Below are 22,845 nucleotides of genomic sequence, written 5' to 3' on the forward strand. Positions count from 1 at the left end.
GGCAGCATGTCAAGAGGTTTTGGTTTGCCTTTGTGAGTTTGTGAGGTTTTGGTTTGCCTGTGTTTGGGGAGACAAGCAAGGGCTATGAGGGTGAACGTCACAATAGCAAACTGAGAAAACATGGCTGACTGAGTTTCAACAATAGGTCTCAAGGGAATAACTGCTTTTAATAGGCAGACTGACTCCAACAGACAAAAGGGGGGAAAACTCTTGGTAGAGAGGTGTGGCTCTCTCTGAATTCAGAGGCAGGAAAGGAACAGTTGGCTAGTGCTGGATAAACTGATGGTCACCCCAGCCCAGAAAGGTCCCTCGTAGCCACACCTACTAAAAGCAGCATGCGAGGATGCAAAACTCCATCAAGAAATTGTGTTCTTCATTGGGAGAAAGGCAGGATTTAAACAAAATAAATAAATAAAAATAAAACAGGCCCTCTAACTTCAAATATCCTGGAAGTCAACTTTACATCAAAAGAACAGAACAGAACAACAGAACAGAATAGAATAGAAGCGGTGTTCTCAGTATCTGTGAGGTAGAATATGATTGACTGAAATAATTTGCTTTTTTCATTCATTGAATGACAGATTCTGTAAAGCAATGGTTCCCAACCTTGGGACTCCAGATGTTCTTGAAGTACAGTTCCCAGAAATCCTGGGAATCAAAGCTAATTATGAAGGCTTCCAGGAGTTTTAGTCCAAGAACAGTTGTGGGTCCAAGATTGGGAACCACGGCTGTAGATACAACACTTTGTCCCCTTATTGTCTTCTTCACTACCTATTTGTCACTGACTTCTTTTAAAGTCTCATTTCAAAAAAAACACCTTATGATGAGTATAAGAAGCATTGCTTTCATTTTTGGGTTACTTTTGGAAAGATTCTGTGCAGGCAAAACAATACAACCACCTATTATTCAGACTTGAAATAATATAAAAAGAAAGAATGAATAAACAGGGAAATGAACAATAATTCTTAATGACACCATTATTTGCACCACCAGGATAAGTGAAAACTTGAAGTATAATTTTAGCTCTGCTAATTTATATTGGGGATTTTTTTTTAAGTGAAGGGGTTTTTTTTCTGTTTAAAGATACAAAGAAACACTCCAATTATCAATTTAAAGCAATTAACTTGAATTGTGTGTTCCTAAAAATTGTGTATATTTCCTTGTGTATGTGTGTGTGTGTATATATATATATATATATATATATATATATATATATATATATATATATATATATATATATATATATAGTTGTGCATATATACTGTATTCTACAAGTTTCTCCTAGATAAACATATTCTTCCCCATTCCCTATTCGTTTATGTAAAGACATTGTGAAATTACTGATAGTAGACGGGCCTGGAAGGCAGCTCTTAGTTTCCGTTTTCATGACAAATCTAAGTGCCTAATGATTATATTTGCAAGAGACATTAATTCTGTGATGAGTATCGGGTACTGAAATCAAAGCTTCACAGTTATGATTGCATTAGTGAGTTTTTATAGGCTAATTAAACTATTTGTGTATTCCTACCAGTAATTGTAGCAGTTTTAATAGTATGCCACTGATTGGGGTTTAAAGTTCATAAGATCATGTGGTGTAATTATTTTTGGTATCCTATTATATTAGGGTTTTTTCTTCTTTTATACAGTGAGGTTATGTTCGTTTTCTCTAGTGAGATTATATGACAGACAAAATGTCAGGCATAATTAAAATGAATGATGGTGAAAAGTAGCAAGAATTCTGTAAACCTATTATGGAAGAACTCTTCAGAGAGTGGGAACAAACTATTTCCACTTAGATTCTGAACAGACATCTTGAGTGTTTTGAGTTCTAGTTTGACAGTGTTGTGCTCCCTTAATACCCTGGTTTATTATTTTGTAAATTATACACAAATAAATAGGTAGTTGGATTTTATTTTATTTTTAAAAGTTGTTGAGGGGGCAAGTGATTTACCAAGAAATACTGTATGTACCTTCTTTGAACTCAGTTATATACTACTTAATCACCGAAAATTGTGTTAATTGCAAACTTAAAACCTATTTTCTTGTACATATTTTAGAATTTTACTTGAGAATAAAAGACTTATTTTCATATTCACAGTCCTGAACATGTTACTCTGTTGCTTTGACCAGAAGGTCATTGGGCAGAGAAACAGGCATTTTAAGTTTTCTTGGTCATATAGGATGCGATGCATCACCAACACAGAAAACTTCTACTGATGTTATTTGTTCTTCTAAGGTGTCTTGCCAGAGGACGGTAAGTGAATGTCCTGGACTTAAGTTGAATTTACCGTATATACTTGAGTATAAGCTGACCCGAATATAAGCTGAGGCACTCAGTTTTACCACTAAAAACTGGGAAAACTTATTGACTTGATTATAAGCTGAGGGTGGCAAATGCCAGCCGGCATCTGCCGGTGCCTGTTCATTCTGCCGGCTCTCCAAGGGCAGAGCGCCAGACCGGATCTGGGAGGGGAGTGGGGAGAGAAGTCGGTTATCTGGCAGGGAGGTGCGAGGGTCCCGTCGACATCAAAGGGGCAAAGGATGCACTCTCTACTCCCGGGCGTCTCAGGGGTGGCCATGGCCATTCGCAAGCCTCTTCCCCGCCGTCCCCACGCTCTCTTGCTGCGGGTACTCATCCTTCTTCCTCAGCGGCTTCTGCAGTGGCTGTACGGCAAGGATGAAACTAGGATCGGCCAGGCGGCGGGAAGGAGGCGTCAGACTGCTGTCAAACCAATTGGCGGTGCAAAGGGCATTTTATGTGACTCATGTGAACCCTGGTGGCAACATGTCCATGCTGGGGGGTGCCTTTCTTCCTTTGTGATTTTGGGGTTGGGCGTGGGGGCGGAGAGAATGACCTGAAAGTGACTGTTTTGGGAGTGGGAAACTATAGAGTTGAGGCTTTGAAAGAACTTTGGCACTGACTCGAGTATAAGCCGAGGGGGTGCTTTTTCAGCAAAAAAATTATGCTGAAAAACTCGACTTATACTCGAGTATATACGGTACATGTATTTCTGTATGTGCAAGCTGTCTGCGAGTAGTAAAAACTAAGCATTCACTCTTACCAAATATTGAGTAAGGATTTCCTTGTGTCTTTTTGCTCCAACTACATAATAATGACTTTGACAAGCCACGTAAGGGTAGGTGCTATGTATGAGTCTTTCCAAATAATTATTTCAGTTAAGCCACGTAAGGGTAGGTGCTATGTATGAGTCTTTCCAAATAATTATTTCAGTTTTACAAAAAGCCCATCCCTTTAATAAAGAGTTTGTTTTATTCATTTTACTTTAAAGATTCTTAGTCATAGCTTAGTTGGTAGTTGGCTATTGGTTGGAAGAACAGAGACGGGAAAAAGCAAGACCTTCAGTCTGAGACTACCATGTTGGAAGGAAACCTTGGAATCAGACCTGGTTCCTGTGGAAGCTATTCTGTTGTTCTTCTGTGTGGCCGAGTCACCTCTTCCTTACTGTGACCTATCAAAAAATGAGTGATCTCCAGAACCTTCCGTTATCAACAGTTCTGTTCAGCTTTTGCACACTCAGGGCTCTGGCTTCCTTTATGGATTCAGTGTATCTCATTAATTACTTCTGCCATGTACAAATCTCTTGCTGTGTCTGAGCTGTCTCATACTACTAGTTCCTAGGATGGGAGAAGAGTTTACAGAAGTTACTTCCTGAAAAGTCTTCTGATTTGACCTCTCCATGAAACACTGCCTTGCTGCTTTTGCTGTATTTCTAAAGTTTTGCCCAACCTTACAGCATAGCTTATCATAGAAAACCTTATACCCATAAAAACTGTAATAAGTCAAGATTCAGAAAATGAACCTTCTGCTATTGCATATGACCTGCCAAGCATGTCCCCATTAAATACAAGGAGGTCATGCTGGGTGGCAGGGGAGAGATGTCACTAATTTTCTAATGACCCATTTTCAGATTTTTTCCTTAAAAAGCTTTCATTGAAAATGCTTTAATAAATTAAAACATTAAGTGCTGAGTCAATAACCAATGTGTGTGTTTTGTTCCTGTTTAGTAACCTATAACTTGCTTGCAACATAATCCTTCATGCTTATTTTGTCTAATGAAATTGCTGCATTGGTACAACTGATTCAAGATACAGGGAAAACAAAAGCATTCTATTAGAGTCCAGAAAGGCTTAATTTATCATTGTGAATTGCACTGGTCACTGACTATTATTAAATGAGGGAAAGGGAGAGGAGCAAACACTGCTTAGAGAACGGGCCATATTAAGTCAGCCCTGGGGTTTGTACCATCATACACATTCTGGAGAGCAAAAAAGACTTTGATAGCAGATAACTTAATTATCTGCCACTATCACTTTGAAATGGCTTTTAAACATGTCGAAAATGTCTACCAAATTTTTCAGCAGAAGTGACAGCAGATTTTTAAGTAAGGATAAAAATGGAGCAGTCTTTCTGGAATAAAACTCTTGACAGACTATGATAAATTACCTTATTTTACTTGCTTGCATGACAAATGTACTTGATCAGGGCTTCTTCTTGGGAATAGTTGAGCTTATCCAGGGGCAAAGCTAGAAAGGAAATGAAATCTAACTACTAATCAGGTAATAGATCTGCACTTCCACAGACATAACATTTAGAACCTAACCAATTGTTTATGTCAATAACAAGCACTTGCATACACATAGTGCAAAATGCTTATGAGCATCATGATTTTTCCTCAACAACCTATTATTTTCATAGCTGAAACACAACTAGACTGTGATGCTGGGGTGCCACTGTGCAGAAATACAAAGATTTAGATCTAATCTTAAAGTTGATGCATTCTGTTTAAAGTTGTCCCATTGAAATCAATGGGATTTTGGCAACTGTTATAGCTAAATTAACTCACATTGATTTCATTATGTTTAGTGTGAGCATGACTTTCTTCTGGCTTGGCTGGCCACTCTAGGTATGGGGCAGGAGGACAAGTCTCCCCACACAACTGCTGTGTGGCCAGCTGAGCAGGAAGAGAGTGGAGCAGTCCTGGGGCTGGACCCTCATTAGGGCCAGCTGTGATGGGGATATTCAAATTTGTATACAGATACAAATATGTCCATCTCTAGTAACAATATTTTCATCTACGAACATTGATGACATTGAGTAATCATTTGAATTATATTGATGTTACTTTAAGAAAAGACGCACAATAGATAATGATAAATTAGAAATCCTTATTTTACAATTATGTATCTTAGATTCTCCAGGTAGGGTTCAAAACATGCTGGGTAATTCGGTGAAAAGCTGGTTGAGGTTGTTCCAGGTGACTAGGCACAAAACTGTTTGTCAGTATTGTTTAATTAATGTTTAATTGTTTATACTTATAAGAATATATTTTAAGTACAATATTCATAAATATGCAAGTATAATTTAAAGATTAAATATAAGCCATTGAGCTTTAAATTGTTTTGTTTTTAAAAAAATGAAAAAAGAAACCCTTGACTAATGGAGAAACCACTTCTTTATAATGCATCGTTTATCAGTTCCTGTCATGAATATTTTTGCTCAGTGGTTCCCAAACATTTTGGACTCACTGCTCCCTTGATTTGCTGCCACTGAACACAGGTCCCCTTGCTCAGAGGGGCCATCAGTGGTTTCACTGCCACCAGGGGCAGAATCTTGACATCCCATCTCCTTCCTCCCCACCGAATATCCCTGAGGGCCTACCTCCTTCCAGGTCCTGATGCAGGAAACTCACAAGGCACAAGCACCTCCTCCAGGGACCATAGAGATGGGGCAAGGAGAGGCAGACATATGGCCTTCAATTCTGGCTCCTGTTTGACACAGAGCTATGAACAGCTCCTCTATTGCCTTCATAGCTCTATATTCCATCCCTTTTAACTTTGCGCCCCGGTTCAGTTCCCGGGTGCCTCACAGAGTTGCGCAGTTTGGGAACCCCCGTTTTAGCTGATCAGTCATCTATGAATATAAAGAGATGGCAAATGTCTATGGAAGCTTGTTTGTCTGAAAATACAAAGTTTTAAACTATGCCAGAATCATGGAGACTTCATTGCTTTTCCTTTACAATTTTTCTTGCAAAAGTCTCTTCATTTCTTTTATTAAAACTGCAGTTCTATGCACAGTTGCCTGAAATAAGTCTAACTAAACTGAACAGGGCTTGCCTCTGAATATAAACATAGGTTGCCTCATAAGTCAGCTAAACAAGCTTCCGTAAACACTCTTTCTAAAGTCTTAACTGAAGTTTATTTGAATCCAATACTTGTATGTGTCTGCCCCCTACAAATTGCTTGCTCTTCTTTGTCTTAATTTTGCTGCTCTCCCTTCAAAGTCAACTCAAAGTTGTACTTGCGGAAAAAAGATTGATTCTGACCAAGTGATGTGAGAAAATTTGACATTTTTGCTGTGCGGAACACTAGTTCCTTACGTTTGTTCTAAGGCCTCAGCCACAGCAAGCAGATGAGTAGTGCATGCACTGTATACCATAGTAGACATGGTAAAGTGCTAGAATTCTGTGATAGTTTAGCTATTTATGAGAATTAAAAAATGTCTTGAAGACTATCAGTGGGCTTTAATTTCAGAGCTATGGCTAACTGGATTATATCAGTCAGTCAATCAAAAGCCTTTAGTGGCATTAAAACCAGAAATTGTACAATCAAGATTATACTTTCCACTGCAATAAGATAAATATGGTCAAGTTATGTCAGTGGCTAAGCAGTGCTTACACCAGCGGTTCTTAAAGGGGATGCTACAATATCTGCTGGAAAGAACAGCTAAGGGAAATATATTAAATCTGGCCAGCATAAATGCCCAGTGCCACAGTGGGTTAATGAGATTGGTGAAATAATTGGCACCAGTTACAGAGAAAGGGGGCAAACCATAAAAACAATGAGATCAAATTAAATTCAAATCAACTGCCAGAGTCTGAAGTTCAATGTCCCAAATTCTTTGGTGGATAATATGGTAAAGTTGAGTTTCTCCACAATTTGTCAGGGAGTTCAGGTTAATACCTATGGAAGTGATGTTAGAGTTAATAAAAGAGTACCATGTGGAGATAAAGGGATCACTTAATAAATCAGTCAAAAGGGATTGGAAAGATTTCTGAAAATGTAAATGAAGCCAAAATTTAATATTGGATAACCAGGCAAGGGTACAGTGGTGCCCCGCACCACGATGATAATTCGTTCCCCTGAAATCACTGTTAAGTGAAAACATTGTCCAGAGGAAAGAGTTTCCCCATTGGAATGCATTGAAACCCATTTAATGAGTTCCAAAGGAAATTACCTTGTCGTCCAGCGAAGATTGCCCATAGGGGAAGCCATTTTCCGAGCACCGATCAGCTGTTAAAATGGCTGCTCTGCAAAGCATGCGTCCGGAAAACACAGGGCAACCATTTTGCGGAGTCGGAAAACATAGTTGTCTTGTGAACAAACGGTTTGCGAAGCACGGACCTAATTGTCGTCAAACAAAAATCCCCCATAGGAAACATTGTTTTGCGATCACTATAGCGATCGCAAAAAAGTCACCGTCCTGCGGATTCGTCGTACAGTAGGGTCATCGTCTAGCAAGGTACCACTGTAGTTGGAAAATGAAGCTCAAGATCGCTTAATAATGTTGCAAGTCTAATCATATCATAATTTTAAATCAGTATCTAATTAGAATATGTGGAATTGTTTCAAATTATCATTCCTATCAGTGCTATGAAGATGGTTTGCAAAAATGGCATACATTATCACAGGCCTTCAAACAACCCCTTAAAAAGTTAATGTTTACCTTAACCTATTACAGAACTAGGAGGCTCTCTACTGAGAACACACTGACCATACTGTCTGATTGATGCTAATTTTGATTCTATAACTGATGTCTAAATATTGTTTTTAGTTCATTATATTAGTGATTTAAATATATTTATACACCACTTTATGACAGTTTATTACAAAAGGCAGCTTATAAATTTTTAATCAATAAAATAAACAACTGCATTTGGTGAGAAGCATAGGCCAAATATTCTGGCAGCCACCTTAATTACCAACAGAGTAGAGATCCTGAGTTGGCCTAAAGGTAAGTGACACCTAAAGTGACACTGACACTGCTGCACTAATGTGAGAGAAATTTCTCCCCCTCTACCCTGCAAACCCTGCTGACTCTCCAAAATGGGATTTGGAAGATTTCCCATCCTTCCAGAGTAGGCTTTTACAGTGCACTGGGAGCTGTAGCTGGAGAAGGGCAGATTCACCTTCTGTTGATAGAACCAGCTTTGTCAGAAGATATGCTCCATTAGATTTAGGACATTATCTGTAATGGGAGATCAAATGGGAGATCAGCCCTTTGTGTGTGTGTAACTATTACACATTGTCCATTTATTCCTTTATATGCCTTTCAAGAAGCTATCATAGTACTATGTGAGTTTATTCAGAGATGTTCAATGTATTCAATGAAGCGCACACTGAAATGATTGTGCATAGGGCAATATCCTCTTTGGGAAATTCTGCTGGCACAGCAAAGATGATGTCACTGGGAGTGGCAGATTGCCACAAATTAGAGTTCTTTTGTTATTATTTGAAGCGTGCTTGACTTCATTTCTTTGAAACACTTTTTGTTAGCAGTAACCCACACTTATATTGCTCCTGCTGCACCAGTGGTACTCTGCATACCGGCCATAATATTGCAGCCCTTATCTGTCTTAGAAACAGTTTTTAACTTTATTTTAATAAATGATTTAAAATGTTGTTCAATGTATCATACTATATAGGTATTTTACTGGCTTCGATATATAGTGCATAATAGACTATTTTGATTACAGCACTATTTCCCAACCTGGGGTTTTGACCCCCCCCCCCCAAGGAGGTAACAAAGTGTTTTCTGGAAGGTTGTGGGTCACCTTATATGTGTTGTAACCCTTGTGAAATAACTTCTTTCTTGACCATTTAGAGCAGGATGTTAAAGTTAGTGTGTATGAGAAACAGGCCATTTGGGGGAAGAAAGAAGCCTCTATTTCCTAAGAAGGGATAACTTTATCCCTGCCTTTTCATGCAGATGGGGTGAGGGGAAGCTGAGATTATGTGGCTATCACTAAGCGGAATTATGACTTGATAAAGCTTGGGAAACACTAGGTTAGAGATTTTCTATATAGATTGGGGTATATTATTGAGGATTGTATCAACATCATGTTTTAAGTGTAATGTAAATGTACAGTTCATTACAGCATCATTTCACATGCCAGCAAGGTAATGCTCAAAATCCTACAAGGTAGGCGTCAGTAGTATGTGGACTGAGAGCTTCCAGAAGTACAAACTGGATTTCGAAGGGACAGAGGAACTACAGACCAAATTGCTAACATGCACTGGATTATGGAGAAAGCCAGAGAATTCATTTATTTATTTATTTTATTTATCTGGTCTTGCGACCAGAAAAGCATCTACTTCTGCGTCATTGACTACGCAAAAGCCTTTGACTGTGTGGACGACAGAAAATTATGGCACGTTCTTAAAGAAATGGGAGTGCCTGATCACTTTTATCTATCTCCTGAGAAATCAATATGTGAGACAGGAAGCAACAGTTATAATTGGATATGGAACAACTGATTGGTTTAAAATTGGGAAAGAAGTATGACAAGGCTGAATATTGTCTCCCAGCTTATTTAACTTATATGCAGAATACATCATGCGAAAGGCTGGACTGGAGGAATCCCATACCAGAAGTAAGATTGCTGGAAGAAATATCAACAACCTCAGATATGCAGATGATACCACTCTGATGACAGAAAGTAAGGAGGAATTAAAGAATCTCGTAATGAGGGTGAAAGAGGAGGGGGGAAATGGTCTGAAGCTCAAAATAAAAAAAAGATCATGGCCACTGGTCCCATCATCTCTTGGCAATTAGAAGGGGAAGAGATGGAAGCAGTGACAGATTTTACTTTATTGGGCTCCATGATCACCACAGATGGTGATAGCAGCCACGAAATTTAAAAAATGCCTGCTTCGTTGTCACATGCCTGCAGGCATGTGACAAACCTAGACCACATCTTAAAAAGCAGAGACATCACCTTGCCGACAAAAGTCTTCATAGTCAAAGGTATGGTTTTTCCTGTAGTGATGTATGGAAGTGAGAGCTGGACCATGAAGAAAGCTGACCGCCGAAGAATTGATGCCTCTGAATTGTGGTGCTGGAGGAGGCTCTTGAGAGTCCCCTGGACTGCAAGGAAAACAAACCTATCCATTTTGAAGGAAATCAAGCCTGAGTGCTCACTGGAAGGAAAGGTCCTTAATCTGAGGCTCCAATATTTTGGTCATCTCATGAGAAGAGAAGACTCCCTGGAAAAGACCCTGATGTTGGGAAAGTGTGAAGGCAAGATGAGAAGGGGACGACAGAGGACGAGATGGATGGACAGTGTCATTGAAGCTACCAATATGAATTTGACTCAACTCTGGTAGGCAGTGGAAGACAGGAGGGCCTGGCGTGCTCTGGTCCATGGGGTCATGAAGAGTAGGACATGACTTAACGACTAAAGAACAACAACAACAACAACAACAACAACAACATTATTTTTCTTGAAAAAACAATATTGCTACTAATGTTTTCTGCTCTTTCATGCCTGCACACTGTGTGTGTGTGTGTGTGGGGGGGAGATTCTATCGTACAATATATTTTCAGTATTTATTATAATGCATGCAGTATTGAACACTGGACAACTCATGCAATGATAAGTAGAAGAAAAAGATCCTTTCAGTATTCTTTACTGGAATATCCATTGGCAGGATTGTGATGCTGAGGTGCAAATTAAGGTGAAATGTTACCATCCTTTCACAACTGCAACCCAGAACTGACTTTGTATGACTGGGAAACCCTTTGGATCCAGTTTTTGCATAGTAAAATTGGCTCAAGGAAGAGGAGAACATTTTGTGACAATCACCAACAAATGTTGGATTTTGCCCATTGTGTTCACAACATGCATTAATTTTCCAGGTTCGTAAGCAAAATATTTCAGGGATGGGGTGATTCTAACAAACATGACTCCTGTGTGTAAGTATTAATGGGACTTGTTCAGGACTCCATAGTATGACAAAGGCTTCATTGAACCTATTTAGCTGTAGGTATGTTCTGATCCAAAGTACTTTCTGAAATAACAGCTAACTGTTATGACTTTATTGTGCTATATGTGTGTGATGTAAGGAGTCTAACTTTAAATCTGTTGAATTAAGAAATCAGCTTTGTTTGCTGTGGGGGTTAATATAAATAATCATGTCCTGCATATCAGTTCTGACTCAGGATGTTCCTGATAGAGAATACTCAGAAGTCTTTCACCACCCCTTTTTTTCTAGGGGTGCTTTGGGACTATGCAGGTTCCCTGAGGCCACATAGGCTGGCCTCTCCCGGGAGGCATCATAGTGTATCAAACTCCAAACTTCTGGCTCAGCAGCCAGATAGCTAAACCAGTGAGCTATCCAGCCAACTGTGTTGAAGATACACCCAGGTAAATATCCTTAGGAATGGAACCTGAATGAGGCAAGGGTATAGTGTGTGTGATATTTTGAAATGATTAACTACAAATAACTGAACTAGTAATGAAGGGGAAGCAGCACATCAAGTGCTTAAATTTATGTAAAAGACTATATTGCAGTGTGAGCTCTGGAGTAAGTTTCCTTGAAATAAAACAAGGAATGTGTGAACATCTTATTCATGAACAACGTTCTGTATAATGTTTGTACTTGGTACTCCTTTAGAGAGACAGATTTAGACTTACTTGAGGCCCACATTGTGGATGGAGTGGCAGCCCAGCTCCCCCTGTTCCTCCCTGGCTCTGTAATGGCAGCAGTCATATGGCAAGCCACATGAAAGCCTGGGAACTGGCAGCCCAGCTGGGGATTGTGCTGGCATCCACTGATTGGCTGGTGTGACTGGTGGGCAGGGCCTGCTCTAGTGACAGACCTGAGGGGTGGAGTTTCCATTCAAGCCTACTCGCCTTGCATATAAGCAGGGTGATTCTCAGCTGGGGCTTCAGTGTGCATCGGCAGCATTCTCCCTCCCCACCCACCCTCTGTTTGTATAAAGTTTAACAGCTGTTGTTAAAATGTGACAAAAGTTACATGTTAGGCTGGTTTGTGTGATACTACAACTTTTATATTCTATCCCTGTCACAGCTTTATTAGCAGTTTGGAGCATTGAGATGGATTTGGTGGATGATAAATGGTGGGTGGGGACCTGCCCATCGCTATTGTGGAACCCCCTCTTTTTTGGGGTAGCGGCAAGGGCCAGGGATTGCCCCAGCTTCTGTCTAAGCAAATTTTTCTTCTGACCTGTGACTTCTTACGTGGAAGAGCTTGAAGAAAGAGACATGGGAATGATTAATTAATACATGCATGCTTATCTGTGCTTCAACTTTTCTGAAAAATAGTGTTTGCCAGGGGCTTAAATCCATCTAGTTTCATATGTTGGTGTTTGGTATTATGCTGATAGATATTAGAAGTATTAGCATTTATCCTGTGGTTTTAACATTCCAGTATTTTGGCTTTCAATTTTTCAACTGATGGCAAGTCAGATGTTTCTTTGATATAAACTGGAGGGGGAAAACCCATGTGTCTTCAAATATTATATCCCATAGGGAGTTGGAGGAATATTGTGTATGGTAGCCCATTAGATAGACTTACAGTTCTACTTGCAACTCCCAAATCTTATCCGTGAGCTGAAGCAGATATGGAAACATGAAATGTCAGAGGAAAGAGAGAAAGGGGAAGCCCTGTTTAACAAATGGCAGTCCATGTTCAAGCACATTGGGACCTCTGCTGCGCCAAAGTATGCTATATCAAATATTTCCTTTAAGGTGTGTGAGCACTTAGCACTGTATTGGGTGCACACAGCTAGGCTGGTGCTTTTACCCATTTTCTTCCAACCACAGCTGGAATCATAAAATAAGTGATAAACTGAAGCTCCTTCTACTTACAGGACAGCATAATCATATCACATTACCCTGAGGCAATGAGTTCAACATTTTGATGGTGTAGTGTGATTTCTGCTTTGGGTTTATCTGAATGAGACAGCTATAAAATCTGCCGCTACTTATGTTTTAAAAAGTGTTTTTTCTTTGTTTGCTCTCCACATATAATTAACTTTGCTGCCCCAAGCAAAAGAAACAACTGATTTAGGTGTTCCTCATAAATACTTCCTATATCATTGATATCCTCCTATTAGCATCCTCTTTCTTTTGAGATATTAATTCCATAAAGTTGTAAGTCATGGTCCAATAATAATACCTTAAGTTCCTCTATATAACGGGTGAAGTGGATCTTGTCCATGCCTAGTGCTAATGATTACTTATAAAGCCCTAAACAGTTTGGGACCTCAATATTTGGCAGATTGTCTTCTCCCACCCAGATCTACCTGAATCACCCGACATAGCCAGCAGGGGCAGCTGAGGAGTCTGACGCCGAGAGAGGCCCGGAAAGAAAAAACAAGAAACCGGGCCTTCTCGGCAGTGGCCCCTCGGCTGTGGAATACACTCCCTACTGAAATTCAGCTGGCACCCTCGCTGGGTGTTTTCAAAAGCCAATTAAAAACTTCGTTATTTAAACAGGCCTTCCCCCAGTCAATTAAGTGATTCTCTCTTTCTTTTTCTTTTTCTTCTTTTGAGTATTGCCATCTTGGAAATTTGTTGCTTAGAATTAATTGTATAATTGCATTTTATACGTTGTTTTAATGTGTTTCAACTTACGTAAGCCACCCAAGTAGATATTGTCTAGAGGGGCGGGGTAAAAATTGAATGGATGGATGGATGGATGGATGGATGCATGCATGCATGCATGCATGCATGCATGCATGCATGCATGCATGCATGCCCGGGAACCATAGCTTAGGCTGAAAGAATCCTTACTCTATCATTCCTAACTACTCAAGGTTTGGGAAGGCCATCAATACCAGGAGGAAACAAAATCATTTGGTTCTTGGATTAATTACTTATAGCTTTTACAAAATGTTTTCATGAAAATGACCTTTTAATAATTGTCATGTAATTTAATGAAGGTAATGGAAATACCTTCTTTTGTGTTTTTCAGGTAAGATAATAAAAGATTCTTCAATATAATCAGAGTCAAAGAAGGTAAACAAATTTCAGGTTTGTTATCCATTTATGATGGTATAGTAAGTGGTTTTATTTGTATGCCTGTTTAATGAATATAGTTGATAAAAATGATCTATGCAGATTGCTACTACAAAATTTCTGAAAAATACTTTTTTTATTTAGCTGATATAAACTTAATAAAGATATGACAAGTGAGTATAACAACATTTTGCCTGTGAACAGTGTTAGAAAAATACCAATTAAACATTCATGCCTTTCAAAATCAATAAATGATATAGCCTCTCAGAATATGTGCAGAGGTGTATAGTGTCAATATGTTAGCAGTCGGAAGGATGTGTTCTACCTGTATATGCCAGGCAATATGTTAAAGTGTGCAACTGAAATGGTCAATAAAAATAAAATTTAATAAAATTATTGTTTTTTTAAAAATAATAATAAGCTGTACATTGTAGGAGTTGATGACAAAAGCAATCTAGAAATCAGTTTCAAATGGATGGGAAGTTTGCAGTTCTTAATTGTGTAGATGTCCAAATTGTATTCATTTATTTTGCTGACATATAAGTTCTCATATAATTTAATTAATATCATGGCAAATTTAATTAATTTGGATACATATGATATTAAATATATAATAAAGATAGAAATAAAGTGATGCATAATATAAAGTTTCATTGTCCTTCATTTCTGCATGGCATATAAAGGGGTTTGCCTCCATCAGAGAGGAAACAAGATATGATTAAAAATTATTATGTTGAATGCTGACGCAAGATCCTTTTTCAGCATGTAATTCTATAGTTTTTTTTAGTTATTATTTTAAGCAAACCAAGCTGGATCCTGTAGTGCCCTTCCATTTGTGGGATGGGCTTCAAGTTTGCCAGAGGCAGATGGGAACAGGAAGACATGTTTTGCTGACTTACTCTACTGATTTCCTCCTGGAAATCTGAACAGCAAAATAAATTTTCAATTTGGGGGAGCATATAGAAAAACATTTGAAAAGTTTGTACAAAAATGAGTTGCACAGTGGGAAAAGTTGAAAACTTGTGTCTGCAAATGCAAAACATATTTCCTTCATATTCTGGAGAATATGACAGGGAAGCAAGATGGAAGGAACTGAGTGAAATCAATCTTAACAGATTTGACAATCCCATCACATGCTGTATGTCTACAAAAGTATGGCTTTCCTATTCACTCAAAGGTGGTAGCACATTCTTCATATAATTGTGATCTGGTTTTAGAAGTTTTGCAGTTTTTGGGATAGAGTGTTTATAGATAAATGACTTTATTTCAAGTTCTTCACAGTTGTAAGCATATATGCTTCCTCTGTGGAATAGATACCTTGAAGTTCAGGGTGAAAAAATGCAAGTTGTTTGATAGCATTCGTATCTGTGCTGAATCGAAATAAAAATGATATAAATATTTTATACTGAATTTGCCAGGACCTTTCACATTTAGGGTGAAGAAGCAGGAATATTCTGAATGAGCCACATTTTGGGATTTAGCTTTTTTGGCCAAGGGGGTCAAGTTATTCACACTATTCTTTTCCAGCACCATTGAGCAGTACTTTATTTTCTTTTAACTAGTGAATGTTTTCAGCATGTTTCTATTTTAAAATCTATTTCCTGATTTGCAAATGTGTCTCTACACCATTTATTTAACTGGAGACCATACTTTTTCTCCCAGTTCCTAGTTATAATTAATCTTGCCACTGTTAATAAATTAGAATTAATTGTTTAATTGTCCAGTTACATTGCTCCTTATCAAATATTGATAAAAGTACTATTTTAGGATGTACCTAAAGTTATTTCATTTATCGTCCTTGAAAACCTGTTGCCAAAATTTCAATATATTCTCACATTTCCACCACATATGAAAATAAATACCTATTTTCTGGCATCCTCTCCAATACAAGTTGGAATGATTACCATCTATTTGATTTAATTTCACCAGAATTAAATATCACCTCCAGACTAACTTTTCCTTTTATGCTTCCAGAAATAGATTTAAATATTCTTATATTCCATATAGTTTTCCAAACCCCAGTACTTATTTCATTTCCCAAACCATTTTCCCATAAAATTTTAGGCAAATCCTTTTGATCCTCAGCCTCCATTAATATTTCACAAATTTTTCTTCTTATTCCTTTCATTAACTTATTTTCATCAGCACTTTACTTTTGTGCTATCATTGCTGTCCACACAAATTGCATTTCATACTTTACAGAAACAAAGTATTCAGTCATTTCCCCCCTTTTCTTGTGTGATTGTGCCCTTGATAACTGATGTACAAAGATCTTATATTAAAAGTAAAGACTGCAGTGCCACATTCATTGAACATTAGCATTCAACAGCTATTTATGCACTACATTAATTACAATATATTGGAAATGTAGTTCATAATGCCATCTAATTTAAAGTTCTTTCTTTTTGTAGTTACAGATTCAATTATACTTAATATGCAAATGACTGTTATACTTTGGAGAAGTGATGCTTCAATTTGAGTAATTACGTATTTTATTTACATTCATAGAATGTCACCTGCCATCCAATCCACACACAAACGGTAACAAGACAATGAACATTGTGGAGAGTAAAAGTAAACATGACAGGTTTCACTTGATGCACATGCACATTGATGTGTGTGCTGAACATTCAAAAAATCTAGAGATACAAACACTTTTGATGATAGGCAGTAAATACTTCTTTGTTATATGTGTTTTCAACTTGTATGATCTTTTAACTAAGATGATGCATTTTACTCTGCTTTCCCTTCAAGAAGCTTTCTCTATAGTACCTATAATGGACTGACTCACTGCCCTAAAGGAAGCAAGTGTGTACTTTATGGGCATTTTTAAACCCATCTTTCTCATTAGAGTAATATGTGTTCTGTGGCACGCAATGCCTTTTACCTGCTAAGGTTCATTTGCCAGCTGGGCAGAAACAACCTGGTTTTAATGATTCATGCCTTAGTTACCTCCAAAATTGCCAGAAGACTGCATGCATATTTGTGCATGTATGTGCAACAAATGGAATAAATATATGGCAGACCTCCCATTTTTATTTATTTATTTATTGCTGTCTGCATACACCAAGAAATTTTGACGAGGAACTTTAAAGTTCCCTCTCTGCTTCAGCTCAGAGTAAAGCAAAGAGCTCCCTTCTCTAAGGTTACCATAGACTATGAAAAACGTTTCTAATGCCCTTTCCTTCCAAGATACAAGTCACACACAGACATAACAATCTCAGAAGAACTACCAGACAGTTAAGAAAGACATAAATGAAGTAGTGTTTCTAGTTGTTAAATAGAGCAGCAGCCATCCTATTTTCGGTCAATTCATGCAATCTACACATTTGAGGGTACTTTTGTGAAAAAAACTGCCAATGCAATAGTATTCTTACCAATGTGAAAACTTAATTGATATGAGTATCTCACCAATTCTTGCTATACTGCAAGAGAATACTTCAATTCTTTTTCACGTGCATGGACAAGACTAGTAAGTATTTACATCTGTGGTATGTGGTGGTGCTTTCTTCTAAAATAATCTTAAAATCTCACTGAGTATTTAAAATATTTATATCCCACTATTCTCCTCAAGAGGAGCCAAGGAGACAAAGTATAAAATGTGGCAGTTTTGGTATTGACTGTAACTTTGTTGTTTGACCAGATTATATATATGTTGTATAATCATTACTGGCTCCAATGCAGTTTTAGGTCCAAATCAAAGTGCTGTGGAGTCTTACTAATTTAAGGACCACTTTCCCCTGACGATTATCAACTAATGCCCCACTCTGAGTGACCTCCCATAGTTAGGTGTGGTAGGTGGGTGTAGCGGAATCCAAAAGATGACGTCATCCCTGCCTGTCAATCAGAGGATAGGGCAGGAGAGGCGGAGCAAAAAGGACAGACAGTCGGAAGAGACGTTAAGGACAGTTGGAATGAGATAGGGATAGAGAGAGTCAGGGACCAGAAGCTATTGAGAGAGTGTTAGGGTTTAGGAATAGATTAGGGGGGTTAGGAAAGAAAATTGAACCGTTTACATCATATTGAACAAGCAGGAATGAACACATAAGCATAACATGAGAAATACCAGTGATTGAATACATGATCTAATATATATGCACACCTGAAACAGTTATATATTTGATTCTCCTTATGATTTTGTCCATTAATAAAAGAGTATTTGGTCAAACCCCTGATTCCTAAGTTATATGAGCAGCTCCTGTGTGTGGGAATTGTAGTGGTATTAGGAGGAATACCTGGTGACAGCAAAAAGAAGAAAAAAAGGCATGTTTACCTTTGTGGAGCCCAAAGAAATAAAGGGGCAACCAGGGGGATCACCGCAGTGGGTGTTCAGAAATGGAACTTGAGCAGTATCCCCTCCCCTACATCATGGATTAATATTTCTAGGGAGATCAATCTGCCATCCACTTTGCTTTGATTATGGTGCAAAGCAGAAATATATTTATTCTTTCAGACCTTTGAATCCTATGTACATTTATACCAATATGCTGTTTTAAAATATTTCTGTGATCTTCTTGTGATATCGTTTGTTTTAGATTCTGCTAGTTAAACTGGTACCTGCTTTTTCCAGAGAGTTTTATTAAGGTTGCCTTTGTTTTGATTTATATGGATTTTGATTTTATTTGTGCCTTTATTATATGTCACTGGAGAGCTGTTATCTCTAAGGCAATTAATACATCTTAGACATAAATACATAGGACTGAAGCATGAGTGAGGTAGTCTGGATTAAAACAATAATAAATTCCACTCTCCAGTAAATTATTTGACTGCTCCCAGTAAAACAGCTAGCTATTTAGAATTAGGCAGAATTACAGTGAGTGTAATAATACAGCCAGATCAGTCAGCCTGCTTGGGCCAACTGTCAGTGCACCATTGTCTTTGTAGTCCAGGGGGCATTTTCTTTCGTAGGAGGCACATATGACATTGAAGCCCTGCTTAGGTCACCTGTATTTTATACTTTTCCAATTTTCACCTTGAGATTTTTGCAAATGAGTAGAAATGCAACATCATGTTTCTCTGAACTAAGCTATATAAGCTATACAATGTTCCAAGAATAAGTTTTTTGTGCTTTATTTACGTGCAAGCAGGAAGTACTTGTAGTTTATGATGTGACAACAATAACTGATTATTTAGAAATATAAAAATCAAGTATGGAGTACCATCCAGAACATTATTGTAGACTTCAAGTATGTTGAGTTTCCCCTGAAACAAACAGGACTGTCAAGGTTTCAAAGTCTGCATGTATAGAGTGTAAAAATAATTAAGGGAAGTGTAAGAACTACACCCCAGAAATGTAAATTGTGCCTTTAAAAATAAGGTTTGAACAGCATGTGGAAAGTGATCTCTCTCTCTCTCTCTCTCTTCCTTTCTCTCTATCTCTCTCTGTCACACACACACACACACACACAGAGAGAGAGAGAGAGAGAGAGAGAGAGAGAGACAGAGTCTCAATGGCTCTGCAGGTTTCTTCTTCAAACACAATTGAGAACACATTTCCATGTTTGCCCAGGAGTGTTGAGGAAGGGGGCCAACAGGAACGGCAGGAGGTGGAAAATCTCTCCCAGGAGGCAGTTATTGATTGGTTGATTGGTTGATTGATTGATTGATTGATTGATTGATTGATTGATTGATTGATTGATTGATTGATTGATTGATTGATTGATTGATTGAGCTTATATGCCGCCCATTTAGGCATAGTCTACTCTGGGCTGCTCACAAAATGCAGAGTAAAAACAATTGATATCAAAAACAATTAATATCAAATAACAATTTACAGCATTTACAAGGAACAAAGTAGAAGAGGTTAACATCCCTCCTCCAGCAAGCTCTAAGTTTTACAATGACACTGCTCTGCAAGGTAGAGAAAGCTGCCTTAAGCTGCCTGGAGAATAGGTGAAACACCGATAGTTTATCTATATAGCATAATGTCTGGTTCCCTCTAATGGCCAGTTCTGATAATTATGTTTTGAAAATCAATACTGTATTTCTGTTTTTTCCCCATGTAATGTTTCTAATGCCTGTATTTTCTGACTTGATAAGTCAATCAGTGGATACTGATTCCATGGATAAGGGAGCATCTCTTGCCTAGCTAGCTGACACTTTAACATGTCTAAGCAAACGATAAGGAAACACAAATTGAAGAAAAAACCTCAGAGATTCTAAAACTCTTGGAACACTGAAATGCAGATACAGCAAATGGTAGTTGACCAGATTCATTCACTATCACTTTACACTCCTAGTTTTTATCTCACATGGCAAAACCATGCTCAAGCATATTGCCATGGAGGCAGTTTGTGCTGCCAATGGTTTGCTGGGTTAGTAAAAGTGAAATATAAACAATTGAAATAAATATAGGAAGGCAAGAGATGGAAGGTACACACATCCGATATCAACAACACAGATACTAGGCATGAGATGAAAAGATGGAGGGAGCAGCAAAGACATAATGGATTTTTCTCTGTAGATACAAAGTGGCAAATGGTTGACTTGGATGGGTGAGAATATTGTTTAATAACTTTCTTGTGTATCTAGGTAAAAAGTAAAGGTATCCTCTGGTTATAGGATACAATATGTCCTCTTTCATGAAATTTTGTAAGAAACATTGGAATATCATCATCATTGTTGTCATCCATACAGTGCTGATATTTAACAGATACTTATGTTTTTGGTTAAAACATATATCTGTTATATATTACCAGTCCATGTTTTTATAATGTTGACTGTGCCTGGAGTTTCTACTACTACTACTACTACTACTACTACTACTACTACTACTACTACTACTACTACTACTACTACTACTACTACTACTACTACTAATGTAGTGCCTCCACGGGCACAGGCCTTGTTGAGGCAGAGGGGCTTGCGTGCTTCAGTGAGTTTTAGAGCTATGCTGAAGGGTCTCCCAAGCCAGAGAGGTCTCAGCTGAGAAGCTGGACCAACTGTGTCCACCAACTATCAATTATGATGAGAGGAAATAAACAGAAATCCATGCCAGATCATTCATCACCCGGGTCAATAAGGACCACATCAGATGCTATAGCCCTTGGGCATCTGGTGACAAATGGGCTACAGGCCTCAGCAGACCTGTTGAGGGACCAGGATGGGCTGGTGCAAAGGTACTGGAACAATGTAAACACAAAACTTGAACTCTTGCTAAAAACTGAGAAATTATGAAATGTTATTAAAAGGCAAACCCAACAGCCCGTGATTTTAAAAAAAAGAATTATTGCAATCTGGAAAAGAAAACACTCAATTAATGACATAACTGGACAACAATTAATGGGCCAGGGAAGCTTTATCATCCCCGGAGTAAAGTGTTTTCAGAACTGGAATTGCAAGAACTAGAAAAGGTGGCAAAATCAACACAGGGCAATGACCATAATATGGAAGACAAATGGAGGGTAGAGGTAGACACAATAGTGGATATCATTAGAGGGACAACTTATGGAACAACCGAGAAATTATGTGTTGACAGAATGGCAAACATTACTGAGGGAAAAAATAATAACCCATATTAGCCAGAACACAGAAAGGCAAAGGCCCCCAAATTTGCACCAATTACAAAGTAAACCAGTAAAAGAGCTACATCAGAACAATCCCAACTAATACACTAAAGAAAACAAACCAGCTCATGTATAGCACAGCTACCATAGTAACAACGGAACTTGGTCACAAGCTGCAAAAACCCCAGAAAACCCATGGCAGCCCAAAATGGAAAATTCAGCTGGGAAGAAAAATAAACAAATTACATGCAGACATTAGCAACTTACAACACTTGAAAGATTCAAGAATTAAAACAGCGGGTAATAGCTACAGCAAAGAAAATTGAAAGATATGTTGGGTGCTTGAAACAATATAGAGAGAACATGTAATTTCAAAATAACCAACAATTATTCTGTATGTCACTAGAAGAACATGCAGAGCAAAAGAAATTAGACCCATGTAAACATGATGCTCTAAAATTTTGGGAAGAAATGTGGAAAAGCCGCCCCGAGTAGACATTGTCTAGAGGGGCGGGGTAAAAATCCAATAAATAAATAAATAAATAAATAAATAAATAAATAAATAAATAAATAAATAAATAAATAAATAAATGAAAAGCTCAACTGGATAAACAAAAACACCTTGTGGATTCAAGGCATTTGTAAAGAAACTCAAGGAAAACAAATGGATGGTATTATAATTACAATGGAAATGATTAAGAGGCAAGTAAAGGCTGTGAAAAATTGGAGCACACCTCGTCCAGATGAGCTGCATGGGTTTAGGTTAAAGCATCTAACAAGTCTTCATCAATGTAACCACTAACTTCAAAATTCTACAAAGTTCTACAACTGAATACTGGATGATAACAGACCACACTTTTCTGATAATAAAATATCATCAAAAGGGCAATGAATCCAGTAATTATCAACCAATTACATGCCTTCCAACGATATTCAAGCTCCTCACAGGAGTACTTGCAAGATCTATATATAAATACTTAACTGAAAACTCCCTTTACCCAACTGAACAGAAATGAAACTTTAAAAAGTCAAGAAGCACAAAATATCAGCTACTTATTGATATTTATTTATTTATTGGATTTTTACCCCGCCCCTCTAGACCATGTCTACTCACTGTATATGAGTTAATGACTTCCAGAATGGTCTGTCATTCACAGATTTTACAAACCAACAGTGTCGCATGTTAGATCATTCTCTCTTCCTCCTGCCCCCCACTATCTTTTAGAAAAGAAGGAATCTCTTTTAGAAAACCTGCAGGCAACATGGTTGCAGATCGT

The 22,845-nt window shown here is 38.0% G+C and overlaps 1 protein-coding gene across 6 annotated transcripts in view; it reads left to right on the forward strand.

Moving 5' to 3' along the window:
- CADM2 (cell adhesion molecule 2) overlaps positions 1 to 22,845 on the forward strand; it is a 501,666-nt gene that overhangs the window by 164,199 nt on the left and 314,622 nt on the right. For 2 of the 6 annotated variants that reach the window (XM_078390557.1, XM_078390558.1), the window contains exon 2: positions 14,020 to 14,063. The exons of the other annotated variants lie outside the window; for them this stretch is intronic. The gene's annotated coding sequence lies outside the window, so the exon portion shown is untranslated. The remainder of the gene's footprint in view (positions 1 to 14,019; positions 14,064 to 22,845) is intronic. 6 annotated transcript variants of the gene reach the window in all.

The sequence above is a fragment of the Pogona vitticeps genome, chromosome 3 (assembly GCF_051106095.1).
Source record: "Pogona vitticeps strain Pit_001003342236 chromosome 3, PviZW2.1, whole genome shotgun sequence".
Taxonomy (NCBI): Eukaryota; Metazoa; Chordata; class Lepidosauria; order Squamata; family Agamidae; genus Pogona; species Pogona vitticeps.